Source organism: Rhineura floridana, chromosome 11 (assembly GCF_030035675.1).
Source record: "Rhineura floridana isolate rRhiFlo1 chromosome 11, rRhiFlo1.hap2, whole genome shotgun sequence".
Lineage (NCBI taxonomy): Eukaryota > Metazoa > Chordata > Lepidosauria > Squamata > Rhineuridae > Rhineura > Rhineura floridana.
Window position 1 is genome coordinate 57,894,020 of NC_084490.1, and position 228 is coordinate 57,894,247.

The following is a 228-nucleotide window of genomic DNA, read 5'->3' on the forward strand; positions in this document are numbered from 1 at the left end:
TGGCAGTGAGGACGGGTTATTTGTTTGAACAGAGGCTTGCTCAGCCATGAATCTGTGCAGATGAAGTTTCTAATCCCTCCACATTAAAACCAAACTCAAGGATTTCACAAGAATGTAAGGGAAATGAAGCCCAGGGCTTCCAGTGCTGGACTGTGGTGACAGAACCCACATTACAACCACTTTGGTAAATAATTGTTTTCTTTGAGGTCCACAAATTGTGTCAAGGCC